The sequence below is a fragment of the Podarcis raffonei genome, chromosome 7, assembly GCF_027172205.1.
Source record: "Podarcis raffonei isolate rPodRaf1 chromosome 7, rPodRaf1.pri, whole genome shotgun sequence".
NCBI classification, from domain to species: domain Eukaryota; kingdom Metazoa; phylum Chordata; class Lepidosauria; order Squamata; family Lacertidae; genus Podarcis; species Podarcis raffonei.
Window position 1 is genome coordinate 78,289,702 of NC_070608.1, and position 11,369 is coordinate 78,301,070.

General features: G+C 42.5%; 1 long non-coding RNA gene across 1 annotated transcript; it reads left to right on the plus strand.

Annotated features, from left to right (window-relative positions):
• Window positions 1–7,544: 7,544 nt before the first annotated feature.
• On the plus strand, window positions 7,545–10,967 carry LOC128416908 (uncharacterized). Its single transcript, XR_008331349.1, has 2 exons — window positions 7,545–7,804; window positions 10,565–10,967. It is a non-coding gene; the product is annotated as an uncharacterized LOC128416908 (long non-coding RNA).
• The last annotated feature ends 402 nt before the right edge of the window (window positions 10,968–11,369 follow it).

An 11,369-nucleotide genomic window follows, 5' to 3' on the forward strand; every position in this document is an offset into this window, starting at 1 on the left:
TGCCCCATGAGCAGACGACCCCATGACAGGCATAGCAAGGTCAACACGAACAACCCTAAATATAGGGAGGGGGGATGGGCAATCCGATGCACGGAGCGAAAAGAGGAAGCTCTACGCCTCGTGCAGGGAGTTTTAACATTTCTGGCTGTCAATCACAAAATGGCAACATTAACTTCTTCCTAACAACAAGGGAAGCCCAATCACAACAGTGGCCAATAATCAATTAGCCCGCCCCACAACTTTGTAGTGTCTTGTCAGCCCGCACCGCAACACATGCTCTTCATGAAGGAGAACACGCTTTGTGTCACACCTCACAGACCTATGGGAGGTGTGACATAGATGTTCTCTCTGCTGAACATCTCTTCTGCAGTGGGAAAGGTGTTTGGTACTAATAGGATGATCAAGATAATGATTGAGTGTCGGGTATTCTTGAAACTGGTTCTTCGTGCAAAGAACCCATTCTCCATAGATCTCTAGCGATGAGTTCCCCCTTGTGAGTTATAAAGCCCTACACTGAGATGGCTTAAAGTGGGGAGTCAGGGTCCAGATCACAAGTCGCTCTCTCAGCATCCTCACATGCCCCTTGGCTCCACTTCCATCCTTCCCATATTGAGCGTAAAGGTCTGAAGGGAGAATTTTACTGCATCAGTTCCACTAACAATAAAGGCACCCTCTGCTCATTTTCCATCACCATTATTTCTGCTGCAGATTTTTCTTCTCCGAGATGTGTATTGATGACTCTAACAGCTCTATTTGCTCAATACATAAGATGCACATCATTGTGCTGTGTGTTAACGACGTGAAATATGAGGTGTTTACTGTGCAGTTGATTATTAGGGATTGGATTTAGGCATCATGGAGAGAAGGCGATTTGAAAGTTGGATTAATTAAGGCAGCTTTTGGTGACTCCATGGCTGCTCATGTTTTGAATATTAACCTTTGCTGGTCAATATGGCTTAGATTTGGCCATCTGTTCCTTCTATTTTTACCTTGCTCCTCAGCCAATTCTGCCAACGTGAAACACTTCTAAATATCACTGATTTTAAAGAGAGATTGGCCACATGCCACCTCCCTTATAGTTTAAAATAATAATATTGTCAGCTGTATCATTGGATAGCAAGGGCTCTTTGGCTCTGGGGAACTTTGGGAGGAAGAGTTGGGAGACAGGATGAGTAAATAATTGGGGTGAACATCAAAGGGTTCAAAGTGATAAAGCCACTTCCGACCTCGGGAGGAGGTGGTGTTGCGGGCATCATCCCCCAACACGCGCGCGGAGGCTGGCTCCCAGCCCCGCACAATCTGGGAAATCCTCGGCCGCGTCATCCTCCATTGCCCTTGCTCAGCGTTCTAAGGCTCTTTTGTCGAGAAAGCTGCTTAGGTGTTGGAATCAGAGCGTTTAATGTTCCTGGCCTGGGACTTAATGGCGCCATGTTGTCTGGTATCCTCTCACTGCTGTGCTGGAGATGCTACCTCATTCTCTGAGTTACAGCAGCTTGAGTTCCTTGCAGTGTGCTTGGGGATGCCGCAAGGAAGCCATGTTCAAGCCCTTGTGCGTTGCCATTCTAATATTACTGTACTAATGCTGGCCCAGGGGGTGTGGCTTGCCTCATTTAAGGCAAGCGCGGCTGGAAATCTCCCTCTTTGGCTGCTCAGCTGCATTTGTTTTCCACTTGCCCGCCCTTCAAGGTTCCTCTTTTGACCTTGCTATGGACCTCGGTTGGTCGCCGTTAAGGGGCCTGGTAGGAATTTTTTCCACTTGGCAAATTGGCACCAGCCATTTGGTTTTTCACCTACCTCGTAGCAATCATCATAACTTTCTCGGTTTGGCGGTTAGGCATCGGTATAGGTATTGTTATTTAGATGTATGGGGGGGAACGCCATCACCTCCCCCCAAATATTGAAGGCTAGTCCGGTAATGGATTCCGGGGGGCGTGGCCTCGTCCGAAGCCTATGGAGGTCAGGGCCTAAAGCACGCCCCCGAGCGGTGACCCCGGGGGAGTCCCTAGTTGATGTGCATCAGCAGGGCTCCCCCTGCTCGTGTTAACCCTTCCCGGTCTTCAAGCAATCAGGCTGAACCCGGATAGTCAGTAGGACCAATGCCTAAGCCAATACCACTCATCACCTGTAACCAATAAAGTTGTGGCTTAATTTTAGCCTATTAACCTAAATTACTGTGTCCTGTGTCTTTATTTTTACTGGTGGGAGGCGGGAATCTTGCCACGCAAAGAGGAGGGAGCAATTGATTTTACCGGGGATGGTGGTCTTGGCACAATGCTAGAAAAAGGGAGGTGCAATAATTCTGCTCTTTATTGTGTATTAATTTTTGCAAGTGAGCTACAGTAAGCAGGACCTTTTCCCATGCATACAATGGCATGTAAAATAATCATTAACCAAAAGAATATCTCAAAGACTCATCTAAATGGATAAGCATATACATTTCTTAATTATCAATTATCAATTTACAGTGGGATGGAAGGTTCACAGGCTATGAAGGACTTGCTCACAAATTTATTGACAGATGCACAAATTATTAGAGCTAGGAAGTGGAAAGCGGAATATAAAATGGAAGACTGATATAAAGAGGTGTGGGATATAGCTATTAATGATAAATTAACACGTGCCATTAAGGTAAGACAGGGAATATGCAGGAGAAATTATTTTGAGGGGAAATGGAGCGTGTTTATAGAATTTGTACTGTTAAAACATAGAGGTCAAACCATCACAATAGGTGTTGAAATTTTGGAAAGTTGGATAGTTACAATGGAATGGTCTCGGTGGTGGGGTGCACATTTTTATTCTCATTTATTTTTTATTATTGTCAAAATAAAAAATAAATTTTAAAAACACTGCTTTTGGGTTTCTTAAATATATGATATTGGACTGCAACTCCCATTATCCATGACAATTGGCCATGCTGGCTGGGGCCAATGAGAATTGGAGTCAGCCAGGGGTGCCATTTTGAATAAAGAAAGTTGGGGGTGGGCAGGTAAGCCCCATCCTTCATAATTGATCACATGACACAGTCCATGTACACCATTTGAATGGCAATGTCCATCAACTGGGTGTGTGTGTGCAGAATCCTCAAATATTTTATTGGGAAGCTTGAAGCCTCCTCAGTCCCTAGGAATTGGCTCCTATGGAATCAGTTGCGTTCTATTTAATAAACTAGCTCAGTGAACTACTGTTGCTGAAAAATCTTTTCCATGAAAAGTCATTCCCTTTGCCACGTGGGGTTCTATTCTGTAAACCCTTTCCCTTACAAAAAAACCCCCCAACAATACAGAAATACTGTTCATACATACAATTTACTAGGCATTACATTTTTTAACCACAACAAATGACTTAATAAAACAAGGAAAATGCAGCTTCAAAGACCCAAGAGATCCTTTCACAGGTTACAGTAAAGAGATTAGTAAATTACAGTAAATTTGTTAGTGGAATTTACACTCTGTATTTCTGACTAACAGCAACTTATATGTAAGGGGGGGATCAGATTAACAATTATATGATTTAACATGAGAGATTTATGAGAAAGAATTCAGAACTGCAGCAAAATATTGTAGCATGGGTGCTTTTCCTTAGTGTGCTTAAGGTAAAAGTAAAGGGATCCCTGACCGTTAGGTCCAGTTGTGGCCGACTCTGGGGTTGCGGCGCTCATCTCGCTTTATTGGCCGAGGGAGCCGGCGTACAGCTTCCTGGTCATATGGCCAGCATGACTAAGCCGCTTCTGGCGAACCAGAGCAGCACACGGAAACGCCGTTTACCTTCCTGCCAGTTTACCTATTTATCTACTTGCACTTTGACGTGCTTTCGAATTGCTAGGTTGGCAGGAGCAGAGACCGACCAATGGGAGCTCGCCCCGTCGCTGGGATTCGAACCGCCGACCTTCTGATTGGCAAGCCCTAGGCTCTGTGGTTGAACCCACAGCGCCACCCACGTCCCTCTTAGAGTGCTTAGTAGCTACCAATTAATTTGTGGGCCCAATTCAAAGTGCTGGCTTTGACACATAATGCCTTAAATGACTCCGTAACACAATACCTCAAGGACCGCCTATTTCCATATGAACCTACCCGGACCCTGAGATCATCTTCCGAGGCCCTCCTTCATGTGTCCCCTCCTTCAGAGGTCCGGAGGGTGGCAGCACGAGAACAGGGCCTTCTCTGCAGTGGCTCCCCATCTATGGAATGCTCTCCCCAGGGAAGTTCACCGGGCGCCTTCATTATGCACCTTTAGGCCCCAGGCAAAAACATTCCTTTTTAACCAGGCCTTTGGCTGATCTGATTGACATCCTATACCCTTTTAAAATACATTTTTTGTGAGGAGGGGCTATTGGCTTGTTGTTTTTATTTTGATTGTATATTTTGTGGTTTTATATTCTGATTTTGTTCTGTGAACAAAGACCTCCGGGTATAGAGTAGTATATAAATTCAGTAAATGAATCAATAAATAGTGTTGCAGTCAGTCAGATGATTCCATTCTAGTCATCTTTCCACCTGGTTTTCTTTTCCCACCTCCATGCAGTCAGGAACCTTGATCAAACAGGATCCCCAACTGACTATCCAACAAGTAGCAGAGAATTTATTCTTCTCTTAAACTCAAGTCTCACTGCCTTCAGGGATTCACTCCAGTAAGTTGTAAATGATATATGTGATAAAGGGAACCTCTGGTAGATAATAATGAGAGGCAAGGAGAAACTAACTACCCACTGTGAGATATATATATATATATATATATATATATATATATGGATTTATAATGTTATGAATGAAATGAAACCTCTCCAAAAAAGAGAATTTAATAAGTAAATGGCAAAAAGACGTAAGGCAACTAATAACCGAAGAATACTGAGATAAATCACTTGCCGTAATGGAATCGTCAATAATAAATATGAAATATGAATAGCAGGACTGTTTTACATTTAGGTTTTATTAACAGAACAAGTGTCTAAACAGATTTGATGAAAGAGGCTGGCAATTCATGAATCACTATTTCATTATTTCCCAGCACTGCCCTTGGAATTCTTTATACAAAGAAATATCAAAATACTGGAACCTCTCATCTATTACTAGGAGTCCATAAACAGTACTTGCTGAAAGTGTGGTGGCATAAATATCTTCACCATCCCTTCTGTTTTTTATTTATTTGTAAGGTGTCTACTTCGATTTCCAAATTTCTGACGTCTTTGGCAGAGAACCATTCTGCTATGGGGGGGAAATGCTTTAATTTTTAAATGAAAGGATAACTACATGCATAGATTTCTCTCTCCCTCTTTCATAAAGGCTTCTGTTTTAAAAGGGCCTATAAAAGATTTCAGGGCAGTTTCTCTGTTGGTATGTAAAAGCCAGAGTGATTTTAATAACTAATCCACTTTAACAACTAATCTATTATAGAGGGAGCATTACACATTTTTTATTTACATGTTACAGCAATCTTAGCTATTAAATATATGCAGGCAAATAGCTGAAACATCAAACATATATTTTTGTTCCCCCTGTTTTGACAATTAGCCAAGACAGCTTTTTCCCATGAGCCCAGCCCATGGACAAAATAGCCAGTATTTTGCTGCATTCTATGAGCCCCAGCACCGTTGTGCGAAGGCTTATTGTGCTTATTAATAATAATAATAATAATAATAAATTATTTATACCCCACACTCCCCAGCCAGAGCTGGGCTCAGGGTGGCTAACAGCAGTAAAATTACAGTAAAAACATAATGGGGGGGGGGGAAACCAATTTAAAATACAGGTTAAAATGCAATTTAAAATGCAGCCTCATCAAAACCATAAGGGGAGGGAAACATAAGGGTTTCTTAGACACAGAACAAGGCTAATCTGGAAAACTAGCACAATATTCCCCACCCCTGAATGTATCCTGAATGTTTGTAGACAAGGAAGCAACATCATATCCCCTAGCTACACCGTCATGTACCTTCAGTAAAATGTCAGAAAGACCCTATGCAGATGCCATCTATAAATGTGCTTAAGCTCTGTGTGCAGGATGAAGTATATATGGGTTCAAGCAATACCCAAGGCAGGGAATCAGTTTACAGGCTATATTGAGGCATTAGAAAGAGAACAACAACTGCTGATATGTATTTCTGAAGACCTGGGCCACTCCCACTCTCAACATGATTGGTTGTCTAAACCCACAAGCTGCGAATCGTAACCCGGAGCTTAAGAGCCCATACCAGTAGCCCAAACCCTGACAATGCTACGTTTTTGGATATCATGCATCGAATCAGGGCTCAGAATCCTAGTCCAGGCTCAAGCTCAGAGCAGAGGACACATAATGAACATACATAATACAGTATCATGGACACAGTTGTCTATGTGTCAGGATGCTTTCAGCGGCTCCCAGCTGGTTGCCCAGGAAAGTATAAAGACAAGGAAAAGTTACTTACAGTCCTTTTCTATTTCAATCTTTACAGGGAGAGGATATAGAACTCAGCCTCTTGGATAATGGCATTGTCCCAAGTGAATCTCCCCCCCCCCATCTCTCCCACTTCCTCATTCGTCATCCTCTCTCTCTCTCTCTCATTTTTTATTAAATTTTCTCTTTTCCAATTTAGAATATTCATCTAAACAACCTTAAAATATCAAAAACTTCCTTTCTTCTCTTTCCATGGTTCATTTTGCATAACATTGTGTATATTTTATATAAACTAAACCATTCAGTATCCCATTATTACAGCCATCAAAACTTATTTACACTGTTGAATTTATCTTAATGCTGCCAACGTTTTCAAGTGTACACAATTCCCCCCCATATATTCAACAAACATTTTCCAATCTTCTTTAAACATATGCTCTTCTTGTTCTCTTATTCTGTGTGTTAGGTCCGCAAGCGGCGCATATTCCATCAGTTTAAGTCGCCATTCTTCTTTAGTTGGGACCTCGCTCGTTTTCCATTTTGGGGCTAACAAAACACAGGCCGCAGTAGTGGCATACATAAATAACCGTTTTTGGACACCTGGGAATTTCCACCTCATTCATCTTTCTCAGCACCTCCTCTACGGGTGCTGCTACATGCCCTCTGTCTTTGAGCTCTTTGCTCTCATACTTTTAAGGCTCGCCGGGTTCTGGGAGATGGAGGGTCTGGAATGCTTTCTAGTGTCAACGTGTCAGCCCGGTGTTGTTCTGACTCTCCCCCCCCATCTGCCTCTGAACTACTACCTCCCTCAAACGTCTGTTGCACATCTAAACTATCTTCCTTTTCCTCCTCCCTGGATGGGTCAGGATGGGGATGAGGTCTCCACCATTCCTCCTCTGCCCAGTCTCTGACAATTAGTATTCTTTAACAGTGGAAGTAGGTTTTCAGATTATACACAGCTCTTCTTCAGGCTTTGATTATGAGAACAAAAAAGCCCCATCCAATAGTCTAGATAGAAACAACTGGGTAGTCAGGCTGATGGTTACTTGGTTGCAGAAGTTTACTGGTCATTGCTGTTGGCATGGAGATAGTCTAGTTTGAATGCAAACATGCCATTCTGATGTCATGTGTGATGTCACAAAGAGGCTCTGCTTTACGTCTTGGTTGGTAAAGCCAGAAACAGTTAACAGTCAGACTGCATCTCAGCCCTGTCAAGATGAATCTCCATAATAGGTGATGAATAGTTTTATTTGGGGGATATATTAACTTTTACTATTGGGGAAAAGTTTTAGATTGGTTTGCCAGCTTGTGCCCCATCAAGTTGAGGCCAATAGATATACATTCACAGCCCTGTATCCATCAAATAATCAACTATATGTGTGACTTTGGGACTGATTCATACAACCACATTTCCTTTCTCAAGAAAGGTTGGAAGGTAGGTAGTTTGAATGGCTATTGCTCTCTGCTCCCTGCTGTCAGGATGCTGTCCGTGGCTCCTGGCTAGTTGCCCGGAATAGTATAAAGGCAAGGAAAAGTTTCATACAGTCTTTTTTTATTTCAAACTTTACAGAGAGAGGCTATAGAACCCAGCCTCTTGGATAATGGTGTTGTCCTGAGTGAATCTCCACCACCTGTCCCTCCCACTTCCTCATTCGTCAACCTCATCACCTCATCTACAGGTGCCATAGCTGTCAACTTTTCCCTTTTCTTGCAAGGAATCCTATTCAGAATAAGGGAATTACCCTTAAAAAAAGGGGAAACGTTGACAGCTATGACAGGTGCCACTAAGTGCCCTCTGACTTCAAGCTCTTTGCTCTCCTCCTTTTAAGGCTTGCCGGGTTCTGGGAGATGGTGCGTCTGGAATGTTCTCCCATTATTTCCCAACTTTCCCCCTCATCGGCCTCTGAGCTGTGACCTCCCTCAAACCCCTGTTGTAAATCTATACTGTCTTCCTCTTCCTCCTCCCCGGAAGGTCAGGATGGGGAGGCAGTCTCCACCATCCCATTCCCTGTCACTATGATTTCACAGAGAGGAGGCAGCTCTGTCACACATCTTGCTGTGGTGACAGTTATGCACTCAAGTCTACGCTTTGTTGTTGTTTAGTCTTTTAGTCGTGTCCGACTCTTTGTGACCCCATGGACCAGAGCACGCCAGGCACTCCTGTCTTCCACTGCCTCCCGCAATTTTGTCAGACTCATGTTTGTAGCTTCAAGAACACTGTCCAACCATCTTGTCCTCTGTCGTCCCCTTCTCCTTGTGCCCTCCATCTTTCCCAACATCAGGGTCTTCTCCAGGGAGTCTTCTCTTCTCATGAGGTGGCCAAAGTACTGGAGTCTCAGCTTCAGGATCTGTCCTTCCAGTGAGCACTCAGGGCTGATTTCCTTCAGAATTGATACATTTGATCTTCTTGCAGTCCATGGGACTCCCAAGAGTCTCCTCCAGCACCATAATTCAAAAGCATCAATTCTTCGGCGATCAGCCTTCTTGATGGTCCAGCTCTCTGGTGCATTTTTGATTGAAAACTATGCTGCTGTAAGTGGGGAATCATGAATGTTCACAGTGTATTGGGGCAGGAGAAAGTGGGAGCAGATGTTAGAATGAAGAGGAAGTGGGGACAGGTGTAAAGAGTGGGACGCTAGTGCTACAATTTGATGGAAGAAGTGTGATCTTAGAAATGCATGAATCGGCTCTCCAGGATATGCCAAATATCAGATTGCCATGTGGTGGGTCGTGTTCTGAAAAAATACTCATCACTGAAAAAGAGAAGGGAAAGTCATCATGAATGAATGGGAAAGTAAGGTCTGAGCCTGAAAACCACAAATAGTTAATAACAGCCATGGGGGGATGGGGAATCCAAGATAAAAAAATGAGAGCATCTGCATGATAGATTTGGTTCCCAATTTGTTTTAAGGAAACTCATTATGAAGGAACATGGTTAATGTTTCTTGATTAAAAACTGGGATAACCTTTCCAACTAAGCTTAGGTGAGGCTGAGAACAGATCTATTTCAAATTACGATTTAAAAAGAACTGTTAGTGTTGGATTGTTTGGGACACTGCCAATCAAGTAAATTTATTGCTCTGGTAAGAGTGGACATCCTTTCATGTCTCAAGCAGCTACTATATATGTACGTGTTGCCACTGTCAAATTTATCAGAACCATCTTCATAGCATAAGGGATAACATTAACAGGAGACTTTATCTCTCATGAGAGCTTCTGCAGACTGCAGTGATAACAAGCAACATGTCAAGTGCAGATAACATTTCCTTTTCAGGACTGCTTTATTTTCTCTCTTGAGATTCCCAACTTTGTAAATCTGTTCACAGTTGCGTCCACTCATAACAATGTGTTTGTATAATCAAAGGTGACTTAAGCTCTGACCTTCAGCTATATATAACACATCACAGCATGGGTGAAGTTTCACACTGCATATTCCAGTTCGACAAAAAGCCCTTTCCATCATTCTCCTCATCCTGTGAGGGGGCAGAGAGGGTTCTCTGGCTCCACCCCCTCTTGTTTATTTATTTATTTGTTGAATTTATATTGCATATATATATATATAAATATATATATATTTACATATATATAAATATATACATATATATAAATATATAATATTTATGTTGCCTCAACACCACCACTCCTGCCACCCTTCAGGCGTTGACAGCTGAACATCTGCAGCATTACTGTATTTCTGTTGGCTCCTCACATGATTTCATTCCCCAGGGTCTAAATCACACTGGGAGTTTACATGAGTGAAAAAGGCTCTCAACTTCAGAAGCTATCCCTTTCACCCATGGAAGGTAACAGGAATTGTGACAGGAGGTACACAGGGTCTTCGCTGCATCATTTGATGGATTAGAACACCTTCAATAGTGACAGAGAGGGGGGTTTTTGTTTTGTTTTTTAAAGGGCTCCAGATTCTCTAATGTGCTGATTTTTAAATGTATAAACACAAGGAGACGCTTGCCAGTAGGGTAACCAAGAAGGAAAATAGGCAGGCAATATTCTACCCAATCAAAGTGTGATGAAGCCTAAATGGTTTAATTATTAGCATGTGTGGCAGGGGAGCTACTAAATCGATGTCTGAGGTCAGTAATGACCTGGATGAGGGTCAATGAAATGAAACTCTGTCTAAATAAATTGACAGGTTCTGTTGGTAGGTGATTTGTGTGACCAATGAGATGGTGTTCAGTCTATTGTAGATCACTCCCTCTAAAGGACCAGGTTCAGCGTCTGGGGTGATGACAGAGCCAACATTTTCACTGGATATCCAAGCGGCGTCTGTGGTATGTAACACCTTTCAGCAGCTAAAACTGTTGGACCAGCTGTGCCTTCTTATTCACATTCTAGTAATTCCTAAGATGACTGCTGCCATGCCTTGCACATGAGACTACCCTTGAAGACTTCTTGGAGGCTTCCATTAGCACAAAATGCACCTGCCAGGCTACTAATGGAGACTGGCAATGGCGAACATATTTTCCCAGTGCTTAAACAACACCGCCAGTCCTCTTTCAGGAATAATTCAGACTGCAGGTCATAGGGCTAAATAGCTATTTGAAGGATGCTTTTTACTATATAAACACACCTGGTTCCTTCTCTGCCCTGCTTGTAATCTGGATTTAGGCAGCAGTGCACATGGAATATGCCCAGAGGATGGATAATTGTGACCACAGGGGCTATTAATATAGGAGAGAATCTAGAAGGAATGTGGCTGTATATTCTAGCCAATGTAAGTTTGGACTCATGGGGTATGAAATACTAAATTGTGATTTAGCATGTTGGTTCAGCCCCTAGTGTTTTTTTATAATATTTTTATTAATTTTAACATATAAATTATAAAATGTACCACAAAACTTATCACTTATACAATCTTTTTAGATTTCCATCAGCACCTCTGATGATCCACCGTTTTAACCACTTCTGATGCATTTCTTAACTTTATTTTGCCTTTACATCTCTTAACAAATCATCCTCCCCCTTGTCCATTTTTACAATAC